Source organism: Serinus canaria, chromosome 11 (genome assembly GCF_022539315.1).
Source record: "Serinus canaria isolate serCan28SL12 chromosome 11, serCan2020, whole genome shotgun sequence".
Taxonomy (NCBI): domain Eukaryota; kingdom Metazoa; phylum Chordata; class Aves; order Passeriformes; family Fringillidae; genus Serinus; species Serinus canaria.
In genome coordinates, this window is record NC_066325.1 from 19,586,867 (window position 1) to 19,598,994 (window position 12,128).

Sequence of the window (12,128 nt, forward strand, 5' to 3'; positions counted from 1 at the left end):
AATGGATTAAGCCTTAAGACTCCCTTAAGATGAGGTAAGGAAATGCCTCTGGCCGAGGCAGAGAGAGGTGAGTGAGGCTGAAGGCTGCACAGAGCCACTTCAGAGTGCAGAGCTCACCTGGCTGCATGCACACAAACATCAGAGAGTCCATCCCTGATCCATCACCAGCCTAGCAAAATGGCACCTTTGCCATTTTGCTCCAGACTCTGAAACAGCTCCAAAACCTTCATCTTTTCAATGCCAAATGCTCTTTCCTATCTTTGGCCATCAGTGCGACACAAAACACTCATCCCAAGGAAATGACCCCATGGATGGCAGCCCCACCAGGTCCTGACATTCACCTGGAGCACTATGAAGATTCCCTGACAGTGCTTGTTAGCAGAGGTGCAGGATGCTTCCAGTGGGCACTCCAAGCAGCCCACTGGATGTAACCCACAGAGACAGGCACCTCTTCTTGCTTTGCACAACGTGACCGTGACTTGACAGGCACTGATCTCTGCTCTGCTGATCAGTGACAGGACCCAGGGAATGGCTAGAGCTGTGTCAGGGGAGGTTTAGGCTGGATATCAGGAAAGGTTCTTCCCCCAGAGGGTGCTGGGCATGGCCCAGGCTCCCCAGGGAATGGTCCTGGCCCCAAAGCAGCCAGAGCTCCAGAAGAGTTTGGACAAATCCCCACGGGGTGGGACTGTTGGGGTGTCTGTGCAGGGCCAGGAGCTGGACTCAGTGATCCCTGTGGGTCCCTTCCAGCTCAGGATGCTCCACAATTCTCTGACTTTGGGTCACAAGCTCTGCAGGCTTAACCTACATTAACACATCATTCATTCCTAGTGCACCCCAGTCTGCAAAGCCTTCAGACTTCTTCCCAACTAGATTTTGCATACATGTTGTAAACAAGCTTTACATCCTTTTGATCAGCACTACCCGGGGAGGGGGAGGAGACTTCCTGTCCCACTCTGCCACCGCTCGCTGCGCTCAGCTCTCGCCGCCCCGTGAGCAATGATGACATTTTCTATTTTGGTGGCTTTTTCTTCATATATTTGTAGCGAGCGGCTGCGCTCGGGCCCAGCAGTGCTGTGGATCTCAGTGTGGGTTTTAACTCAGCTTAAAGTGGCAGAGCCATTTGTTGCAGCATCTCCTTGCCGCGGCCAGCCGGACGCTCCCCGTTCCCCAGCCAGACGTTGGCACGCTTCTGGCTCCTCACTTTCCCTGCCAGTCATCCCAGGCAGACATTTTTGCGAAAGAACTTGTTTACAGACAAACCAGGCTGCCGTGTTTTCCTGCTGGTGCTTATCTGCTGGAGATAACTCGGGTTTCTGCTTGCCCACGGGCAACCAGCCAAGCGCTCACCACCGACACCTCCCTGTGCCTCGTGGCCACTTCACGTGGCCAAACCCTCGCCCTGCTCTGGGAAGCGCGGCTCAGCCCCGCCAACACCAGCACGGGAACGTTCCACCCTGGCTCCAGTGACACCCCACCAGTGGAAGGGGCAGAAGGCTGGGATCTCCCTCCCTCTGGAAAGGGCAAACACCCACAGGGTCCAGCGGGCACTGTGGGAACGGCTCGTGCTCTCCTGTGACTCCAGCTCACCGCTTCCACGTCCTCCCTGTGCCAGCTCAGAGGAGCTGATGAAATCCACAGGCTGTGGGCAGCCTCGTTGCAGAGCAGGAATGTTCTGGAGTCAGTTACTAACACTGTGCTTTGCATATTGTGTTTCAAACACTACATGCTTCTACACGCTTCGTGTCAACAAGGGGAAAGGATTGTCAGCCCAGAATGAAGTCCTAATCGGAGCTGTTAGCAATCCAGCAGCTCCCAGGTGCGCTGCGAGGACCCCGCAGGGATATTCCTGCATTACTCCTGCATTCAGCTCAGCTCTTCCCTCCTGAGAGCCATCCCAGCTCCTTCTCCAGTCATCTTCTCCTGGCTGAGCCTCGTGTGCTCCTCAGCTCTGCCCAGCGCGGCTTCTACAGGATGCAGAGCCAGGACAGGTATCCTTGGGATGTTCGTCCATGAGCCTGGCATTAGGAGCTGGCAGATGTGGAATACTAAACAGGGAGGAAAACCAAACCCAGCATAGACTCTTCTGGGTGAAACCACTTTCAAATTTATAGAATCCTGGAATGGTTTCGGTTGGAAGGGAACTTAAAGCCCATTCCATTCCACCCCTGCCATGGGCAGGGACACCTTCCACCAGCCCAGGTTGCTCCAAGTCCCCTCCAACCTGGCCTTGGCCACTTCCAGGGATTCGAGGCAGACATAGTTTCTCTGGGCAACCTGTGCCAGGGCCTCACCTCTCTCACAGGGAAGAATTTCTTCCCAATATCCCACCTAACCCTGTCCTCTGTTAGCTTAAAGCTATTAAATTCAAGGGAAAGCAGTTTTTTTCTCCACAAAGAACACACTCCATGAAGCTGGGGGTGTGCTGCTCTTACAGATGCTCTACATGAACCAAAATTTGCTGAAATTATTACAGAAACATTCCACCACCTCCCAAAATAAGCAGCTTTGTGTATCTTTGCCTGGCTAAAGGATGAAAAAAGCCCTGCAGAGTGGAGCACAGTTTCCATTTCCTCGCACACTCCTACCAGGGCTGTGCTCACAACAAACGCTCCGACCTTTCGTCAAAGAAATCTCTGTTTTCTGCTCCTTATAAATTTGCAGAATTTTGGCTCATTTCCATTTCACCCACTTTTGAATACGACACTCCCCACCCCCACACAACTGTTCCTTTCTCAGGGATGACAGGCTATCCAAAAAAATCCCAGGAGCACTTGAGCTCCTTGTTCCCTCCCCGGCCGGCATCGCTCTGCCGGCAGACAAAGGAGCACTGGGAATTTCAGACCAACCTGTTGCAGGAAGCACTTCCCCTCAGACTTCAGTGTTCCAGTTTCTCCTGATCCCCAATAATAACATTTTTCCATCCCCTCCCTCACCCACGACTTTCTATGCAATCATTTGTGACACATTTAAATTATTTCATTATTTTCCTATCAAAACCTGAACCTCAGACCCCTTCAGAAAGATGCAGTGGCTACCAGCAGGATCACCCCACAACCTTACACTGTTTTTCCATCACTCACGATGTGGTGACAAAGAAGGAGATTTTTCAATTTGTTTTGTCCATGAGCCAAAAATTCCTTTTAATGGCCTGAATATGGTGCCTGTGCTGGTCTCTCCCTGCTCCAGCTCAACCCTCGCTTACAACAGCCCCTGCTACAACACGGAGTTGGCCTCCTTTTGCAGGAAAATAAGGCCAAACCAGCTTGAAAGCATGTTTGGAATCTGGAGATTAATTCCATGTAAACTAATGCATTCAAACCTCTTTGTAGGACTGCAGCAAGAGCTGGCTGAGCCTGGCGAGAAGTAGGGCAGCGTGTAGGGATGGTAGAGAGGGAGGCAGCCCTGCCTCCAGTGTGCAACCCTTTAGGAAAGCTCACAACCCGTAGTAAAGCCGTGTCCTGCTCCACCGAACCGGCCACACCACAGACCGTCACGCCCGGGCTCACCCGGGGTGACAAAGAGGTGCTGGAGGTGGCAGGAGGACAGGTCAGGGGTCAGGAGGGCTCCCACGGGAGCCTCTACCCGGGATCCAGGGCTTTTGTTCAGCAGAAAATGCCGGGAGCAACAAAGCCCAGCAGTGCACGGAGCTGCTCGGGGTGAGCCCCCATCCCTGCTCAGCCCTCCCCTCCCCGCTTCCCTCCACTGTGTCTCTCTCTTCTCTCTCTCTGGGAGATAAATTATTCAGGATGAAACCATTTTAAACTCCACTGGGATGCTGAGCAAAGCTAAGATGGGTGGTGCTGCAGAGGAAACTGCCAGGGCCATGACCAGAATCCCAGGCTTCCTCATGCAGAGGTTCCAAGTGCAGCTACAGCCCATCCAGGGACCCTGTACCAGGAAACACCCGGACATCTCTGAGCACCCAGATCCCAGTGTACCCATCACACCCAGAGACACCTCATCCACAGGACTGTGAGGCCCAGGGACCTCCATGGCAGGCTCCCCAAAGCCACCTCATCAGCCATGTCTGAGCACTAAATGCCCTCCTGCCCGAATTTTCCTCCTGCGGCAGAGAGTATAAAGTAGAAAGGAACGAGGACATCTGGGCCGGGTGTGGTTTGCATGGTGACCCTCATGTGCCAGGGCAGCCTGGTGAGCAACACAGTGGCCTCACAGACATCACATGTCCTTCACAGACACTCCCAGCCATCACAGGGCCTTCACACAGACCCAGGCATGGAAGATGAAAGCAGAGCTGGCCCTCCCCTGGGTGCCACGTTCCTGCTGGGTGACCCAGCACACCCAGGCTCCCCACGCTGCTGCCACAGCTGGGTAGGATGAGATGGCTCCCATCAGAGGAACGGGATGCTGAGGCCATGGAGGTGTCCCCACCACCCCCTACGCCACCAGGAGCACTGGGCCACCCTGCCAAAGGAACAGGAGGACAGCAGCCACCCCACTGCCCTCCTGCCATGGGATGCGTTCCCAGGGAGGTTCTCCAATGACCTGCTGGGCTTGAGACCACCACGAGATTGTTTCTACAAGGACCAAAGAGTGTTGGAGAGACTATTTATTTACAAGAGCATGGAAAGACAGGGTATGGGGAAATGGCTTCCCATTGCCAGAGGGCAGGGTTAGGTGGGATATTGGGAAGGAATCCTTCCCTGTGAGGGTGGGGACACCCTGGCACAGGTGCCCAGAGAAGCTGCGGCTGCCCCTGGATCCCTGGAAGTTTCCAAGGCCAGCCTGGATGGAGCTCAAAGCAACCTGGGATAGTGGAAAGCGTCCCTGCCCATGGCAAGGGGGGGCACTGGATGGGTTTTAATGTCCCTTCCAAACCCAGCTGTGCCACGATTCCCTGATTCCATGACTACACAAGCAGCAGCACACACAGTCCTTGCACACAAACACCAGCACAGTGCTTGACTCGGGGCCCACAGCTCAGATGAATTCAGGTCAAAGATGAGAACATCAATGAGAAGGTAGTTCAGAGAAGAGGGGGTTTGTGTTGTTTTGTTATTAAATGAGGAGACCAAATAATTAAATGGCCTGGAAAGGATTGTACATTAAAAGTCACTCCAGCACTAAAAATCCAGCTCTGACAGCTCTGGGTGAAGCCCTTTAGGAGTTACCATGGCAGTTGATGCAGTGATTCGCCCACTCGCTCCTCAATAATGCTGGATTTTTTTTTTAATGCGTTTCCACCACAAACAAGCAAATGTTGCTGAAGGAAAAAGTCCTTTCTCCCACCATAAACCTCCATCCTTTATCCCTGCCACAAGCACTCTGCTCGGGAGGAGACGGCAGGTAACAGGGAGCCAAGCCAAACACGCCGCGCTGAACTTCGCTCCCCCCCTCTCCAGGGAGAGAGGAAATTTAAGAAGCAGATTCAGGATTTCAGCATCCATTTCACTCTTCCTCCCCCTCCTGAACTCCCGGGCCCCAACCAGCGATTCAGATGCTCTGTCAGCTGAATGCTGCACTCGCTTCCTCTCCCCGCCACCAGCTCAGCAACACGCTCCACGCAGACGAGGAAGCCGGGGATTTTTGGAATACATCTTCCCTCCTTTTAATTAAGCGCCCAGGTAGAGCGTTCGCCCCGCAGAGCCGCAGCCAGCGCAGCTGAGGGAGACAAGTCAGAGCAAGAAGGGACCCAAACAAAGGAAAGCAAACACGGGCTGCAAGGGAGGAGCAGGATACAGCAGCATTGACCAGCCCAGCCATTCTTTTTGCAATCAAACTGAGCTCCAGAAACTCCTCTGGCCAAGGGGAAGGCTCCCAACACCCACAGCCACCTCCCTGGCATGGCCCTCACCCCGGAATCAGGCCAGGAATGAAAACCTCCCAAAGGCCAGCTCCAAGGTTGAGGAATGGCCTCCCCATCTGCTGGATAAACCCCGCTCCTTCCCTGGGGATCTCGCGGCTCCGGGGGCACTCCAGGACCAGGGGCTGCCATAGGTCAGCCCCCACAGCTCCGAGTGGAGCGAGGCAGATGGGCAGAGGGAATAAGCAGCTTCCAGCACTAAGCCGGAGAAGGCAGGACTGAGCCTGAGTGCCCACATGCCAGGGGCACGGAATTCCCAGGACAGGGGTGCCGGAGTGCAGCCGGAACAGGACCACACCAATGGCCAGGCTCCTCACCTCAGCAACACGTACTGCCGGCTCCACAGAAATAATATTCCTCATCCCTCAGCCAGTAGAAATCATTTGTTACAATAAATACTTGCCCTGAAAGCCTGGAGGCTTTACTAACAAAGCTGAGTTTGCTCACAGGCTGCCAGGTTTGGGAACTGGTTTAATCAGCTGGGGAAGCTCAGGGAGCACGTTCCGGCTGTGCGAGCATTCCCAGCACCAAGAGCCGCTGTGGGCTGGTTCCCACAGCCCCCCACTCCAACTCTCAGCAATCAAAAATTCTTCACTAATAAGGGTGAGGAGGCCCTGGCACAGCTTGCCCAGAGAGGCTGTGGACTCCCAATCCCTGGAAGTGTCCAAGGCCAGATTGGAGGAGGCTTGGAGCAACCTGGGATAGGGGAGGAGTCTCTGCCCATGGCAGGTCCCTTCCAACCCAAACCATTCTGGGATTCAGTGATTCTGTAACCCAAAAGAACTCAAACTGAGACAGGTTTTGCCACAGTATGAGCTGGGAAAAAACACTCATCCCTGGGGCCCTCCAGAGGTCCCATCCACAGAGAGATCCGTGTATCCAGTGGGGGACAGCCACCACAGCAGAGCGCCTCTCCAGCCCGCGCCCCGGCGAGCAGCCAGCCAACAACTTTCAAGATGAATTAAGGGCACAGCATCCGTGGAGCTCTGCTGGTGGAGCAGCTTTGTTAAACTGAAATGAAAGCTAAACCCGGGCTCCGCTCAGCCCATTGTTCCCAGCCTCCTCTAATAGCTGTTGTCTCTCCTCCATCCCTCCCAGGCTCTGCACGCTCAGCTGTGACTCTTTGTGCCTCCCTTTCCCTGCCTTCTGCTTCTGTTTGTCCTTTTGATCTCCAGTTCTCAGCTTGTGTTTTCTGCTGCGTCCCCATCCCCCCAGTCCTGATTTCCACTTTTATTAGGGTGCGAGGCAGCGCGGCTCCGAGGAGGAACAATGCACCGGGGCTGAAAAGCCTTTGAAGCTGAATTGGGTTGTTTACCCAGAGATTCCCCAATCTCCTCCTGAAATAAAATAGCATTTTACCTCCACCACAGTGCTCGCTGTTTGCTTTCAGTTGGAAGCAATTACAAGCAGCTGATGGCGTGGTAAATGTGGTACAGGAGCACACGAATGTGATCCTTAAAAAATAAATAAAAATTAAAATCAGACAACTGCAACTCCCAAGGCCTATGGTTTCTAGGATAAATTATTCTGGAGTCCAATTGTAAGGATTCTGCTGCTGCAAGGGTAGGTTAAAGCCTCAACCAGCTTCTAAAAGCCCCTATGAGCCAGTACAGCAGTCTGGGTTTGATACTGTGCCTTCCTCCAACACTGAGCAGGAACACCAACCAGCTGCTTTTCCATCCGAGTTCCTCTAAACTCCAAAGCATCACTTCCAATAACACACGCTCCTTTGAGTTTAAATGCTCAAATTCTTCCCAGAATCACTGAGGCTGGGAAAAACCTCCAGGGTCATCGAGTCCCTGTGACCGGTCCCCACCTTGTCACCCACACCAGAACACTAAGTGCCACATCCAGGCTTTCCTTGAACACCTCCAGGGATGGGGATTCCACCACCTCCTTTAAAGCTGAGCCACTTGGAGCAAATGCCAAGGCCCCGCCAGGCAACTCCTGTCACATCCTGGTGTGGGCAGAGCAGGGAGGACCCTGAGCCCCACTAACACCCCAGAAGTCTCTCACTGGCTGCAGCAGCTCCCAAAGTCAGTCCCAGGGTTGGGCAATACCATCTGTAAATGAAGAGGCAGGAGGGGAGATAAAAACCAAAATACTGTGAGCTATAGAGATAAGATTCGTTCGTTGCTTCGTTACCACCCAGACTCACACCCATGGTGAGGGGCCCTGGGGTGCCTAATGCCATGGGCAGGGCTGAGACTCTGCCTCTGCCTGGGGTAAAGAGCCAACAAGAAGCAAAACACCCCAAAAACATTGTGGATTTCTGAGCTGGGTTGGTCAGAAGCCAACTCCATCCCCAGAGTGGCCAACAGTACCTGGGCAGGAAACATGTTGAGGGGAAGGGGAGAGGTGGGGGCAGCCTGGAAGGTTTGCGCCTCAAACCAGCCACAACCATCAGACCTGAGCAGAAATGAGTGGAATATTTCTGGGAGAAGGGCCCAGAAGCACCCCAGGAAACCAAGTGAGGATGAGCAGGCCAGCAGGAGCTGCCCCCACTCCCAGCACAGACTGCCACAGGCCCATTCTAAGCTAAAACAAATTAAACCTCAGCAAAACCTCATGACAAGGTTCTACAGTTATGTTTTTTTCATTACAGACAGGTAAATTTTCAAGCTGACTGAGCAGACAAAGAAAGCAAAAACAGCTGAGACTGAATTACACTGCTCCAACAACAAGCTATGAATCCTGCTGTTGAGAACTCAGGATTTGCAGGCTATGGAGCAGGTTTTGGAGCTGATAATCAATGACTGAACTGAAAGATGATGCTTTCCATGATGCACACAGGGAACAGAGATTAACTCTCTGTTTATTTCCTTACCATCACAACATTCTAAAATATTTAAGGCAATACTAAAGAGAATGTAATTTTATGCAAAGAGCTTTTATTTTTATGGAAAAAGATCTCATTAAAAAAATATCTTTAAAAAAATCTACCTGCAAACTCCACAGCTGGACAAAGCCTCCACTAAAGAACACAAGAAATGAGATGCCTGGAAGTTTCCAGGCAGCACAACCCAGGCTTGGTGACTCTGGACACATTTAGTTAAGGGGCAGAAAGAAATTCAAGCAAAAGTCATACTCTTCAAGTGCTTAAAAAAAAAAAATCTCACAGCCTACCATGAAATAGTTGTGGTGATTAGATATTTGCCAAATTTTCCCAAAAAGCAGTCCTAAAATACCTGCCAACACAGGGGTGGTTCTCACCCCAGCTCACCCCCAGGAGTTCAGGGCTGAAGGCCCAGCGATGACCCAACATCACACCAATGACCTGTTTGGACTTTGCTCATGCAACTGCAGTATTTGACCTAAATTCTTTCAAAAAAGGTGAAAGTGGCCCTGTGGCTCCTCCAGCACACACTGGGCTGGTGACAGAGAGGTATGGAGCCCCCTGTACCAAACAGGTCTCAGACCCCCAGCCTCTCCAGCAATGTCAGCTGCATCACACAGGACACAGAGCACTCAGGTTTGTGCCTTGAAAAGGACTAAAGATGAAATTCAGAACCTGTGGGTGTCCAGGGCACATTCCTTACTCCTCCCTACTCCTCCTTTGGCCCAGCTGTGCCTCTGACTACTCCTGAGTTACACACTCTCCATATAATCTCATTTCTCCTCTGTTTTAAACAGGTTTTTATGATAAAAATACAATGCTGGCCCTAGAACAGGCAGTTTGGAGAAAGAACAAGTGAGCATTCCCAAATTCAGGCAAACAAACACACACCATGTATGTATGTTAAAAACAGGGAATTTGCCAGCAGAGCAGTAACTCCACAAGATACGTCACCAATTGCTTTGAATTCCCCAAAAAGAAAACTAGGAGCCTCTCGTGAGTTGTTTGAAAACAAAACTGTTGATAACTTAAAAATATTTGTCCAGTTACTACAACAAAAATACTTCTGCTTTAAGCAGCAGCAAGGGAAGCTCACAGTGAGGTTCCATGCCAGGATTCCAGGTCTGCTGATGGCCTGGTGCTCCAGAGTAGAGGACAGCACAAGGAAGAGCTCAGCAGCTCCTGAAGCTCCATTTAAGATGTTTCTCATGAGAAAGATTAGGAATTATGGGCTGCAAACAGAAGGAACATCTGCTGGGTAGCAGCAGCCATCCGGGCTCACCCGCGCTGCAGGAAGGGAAATCCTCTGAGGACCTTCCACAGTGAGCAGAGCAAGCCCCACTAACAAGATACTGCTGGTCACAGACTGACATCAAAGCAGAAAACACCCAGAGCAGGTTTTTTGGGTAAATTATTCCTCCTGGCACGTGTGTGATGGCAGCTGAAACCCTGATCAGCAGGCAAGGGGGTGAGTCAGGCTTTGGGGCAGGCTGGGAACAGAGCTCAGCCCATGTGGCCAGACTGAGCTTGAGTATGGAACAGTTTTGCAACACCCGTTGGAGCTCAAATAATTTAATTTTTTAAACAATGATGTAAGACATTCACCATTCACTGTCAGCCATGCAGGTGAGCAGCTGCAAGCACACCACCAAATTTTCAAGGCGATCTGCAAGGCTGCTTTGGTCTCTTTCCATGTCTACAAAGAGAGCATTCCTGCCTGCACTTGGTATCTCCCTGTTTTCCAGAGCTTAAACGCTGAAAAAAGCAAGACTAAAAAAAGAAATCACGACACTGAACCAGCCGACTTCGCAAAGCTGTTTCTGAACACCTACTCAGGCAAACCTGCGCAAGAGGGGAGCAAAACACGATCTGCACGCTCAGCCGGGCGTTCACCTTTCCCCACGGCCCAAAAGGCTCCCAACAACCCCTCGGGCTGCAGGAGACGATTTTTGGTTTCCCTCACGGACTGATTAAGGTGGGGCAACCCACGACTCCAGGCCAGGGCCGGGTTTGCAGGGAGCCTCCGGCACAAAGGCCCTTCCCAAAGGCCGGCGAGGGCAGGGCAGCGGCCGGCGCAGCCGCCACAGCCATGTGTCCTCCAGCAGACCCTGTCTGGATGGAGGGAGGGAGGGGGCTGGAGCCGCTCGATCCCTGCTCGGGGAAGCCAGATGCGAGGCCTGGCACTGACGCCAGCAGCAGAGCTATTTTTACCAGCCAATGGATGCGGCGCCGGAGCAGGAGCTGGAACTGGAGCTGCTGCTCCTCTCCCCGCTCGCCGCACTCAGCCGGGCTGGAGGGATCCGGGCGGCTCTGGGGGCCCAGCACGGAATTCAGGCACCATTCACACAGCACGAGGTTTTCTGCCCACACCACCTCCAAGAGTGAGTTCCCCACCAGAATCCACAGAAAAATCCATTAAATCACTTAGCACAGAAAAGCCTGAATCTTCCCATCTGAATGATCAATCCCTCCTGCCATGGTGACACCCACCTGCACCCCGAGCCCTTCCCAAGGTCAGCTCCCTCCTTCTTGGACAAGCCAACAGCACACACCAAATCCGACATGGAAAAACCAGCAAGATAATAAAAGTTTAACTCTTGTATATTCAAATTATTCCATGCTTATAACTGGTTTTGACCAGACTTTCAAAGGCTTCTCTCGTTTCTGGAAACTGAATGCCAGGAATACCTGCTGGAATTATCAGAGCAACACCAGCCTTCCTACTGCTCTCTCCATTTTCTCAGGCTTCCTTCCTGGCTTCCTTCCAGTATTCCCATCTCTTACAGAAGATCCTGTTTTCCTTCATCGTCTGGGTTGTCTCCTCCTCTTCCTTCTCATTGCCACCCACTCGTTTTTTCATCTTTCCCAATATTGTATTTGCTACATCCTCTCTCCCCGTGCCGCCCTGCAAACCACCCTGCAGAGCCGGGTATGAGATGCGCTGCACATCCTCGTGTCCGGGATAACACCCGGGTCAGGAGCTGTTTTCCCTCGCCCACACCCTGACACAGCACGTGGCTTCTCCCTGGAGCTTCTTCATGTCTGAGAAACTCCCCAGCTCAGCCCCACAACCACCCCACAGATCCACCACTGCCTAGACCTGGGAGACTGAGTTTGCAGAGAGAAGCAACACGAGCTTTTCCTTTTTCTCCTTCCCTTCCTCTAGCTTGGATCGAGAAAACCACAGACAGCAAAGAGGTCCTGACAGCCTCCTCCACACTGTTCCCACTGCAAGAACTCCAGGATCTCTAAATTCAATGTTTGACCAAATCCCACTATGCCCACTAAACCGTATCCAAATGTACCACACTGACTCCCATTTTTAGAATTCTTCCAGGGATGAGAGTGTGTTAAAGGTACAAGAGCAAACACAAAGAACAACAAGTAAAGTCTGGTAATTCCCTGAGCCCTCACTGGTCCGGGCTTCCAAGGCTAGATTCACCAGTGGGATGGAGCAGGACCACAGTG

General features: G+C 52.2%; 1 protein-coding gene across 8 annotated transcripts in view; it reads right to left on the reverse strand.

The window, feature by feature from the left end:
- Window positions 1–12,128, reverse strand: part of ANKRD11 (ankyrin repeat domain containing 11) — a 131,958-nt gene that overhangs the window by 68,790 nt on the left and 51,040 nt on the right. The window contains exon 1 of one of the 8 annotated variants that reach the window (XM_050979019.1): window positions 11,349–11,371. The exons of the other annotated variants lie outside the window; for them this stretch is intronic. The gene's annotated coding sequence lies outside the window, so the exon portion shown is untranslated. Of the gene's footprint in view, window positions 1–11,348; window positions 11,372–12,128 lie in introns of those variants that run through there. 8 annotated transcript variants of the gene reach the window in all.